Raw genomic sequence first — 256 nt, 5'->3', positions numbered from 1 at the left:
AACTCATCAAACTCAACACCCAAAGAACAAAGAATCCAATCAAGAAATGGGCAGAAGACATGAACAGACATTTTTCCAAAGAAGACATCCAAATGGCCAACAGACACATGAAAAAGTGCTCAATATCGCTCGGCATCAGGGAAATCCAAATCAAAACCTCAATGAGATACCACCTCACACCAGTCAGAATGGCTAAAATTAACAAGTCAGGAAATGACAGATGTTGGCGGGGATGCGGAGAAAGGGGAACCCTCCT

The sequence above is a fragment of the Mirounga leonina genome, unplaced genomic scaffold (genome assembly GCF_011800145.1).
Source record: "Mirounga leonina isolate KUSES-001 unplaced genomic scaffold, KU_Mleo_1.0 Mir_171, whole genome shotgun sequence".
Taxonomy (NCBI): domain Eukaryota; kingdom Metazoa; phylum Chordata; class Mammalia; order Carnivora; family Phocidae; genus Mirounga; species Mirounga leonina.
Note: the sequence above shows the minus strand (reverse complement) of the source record.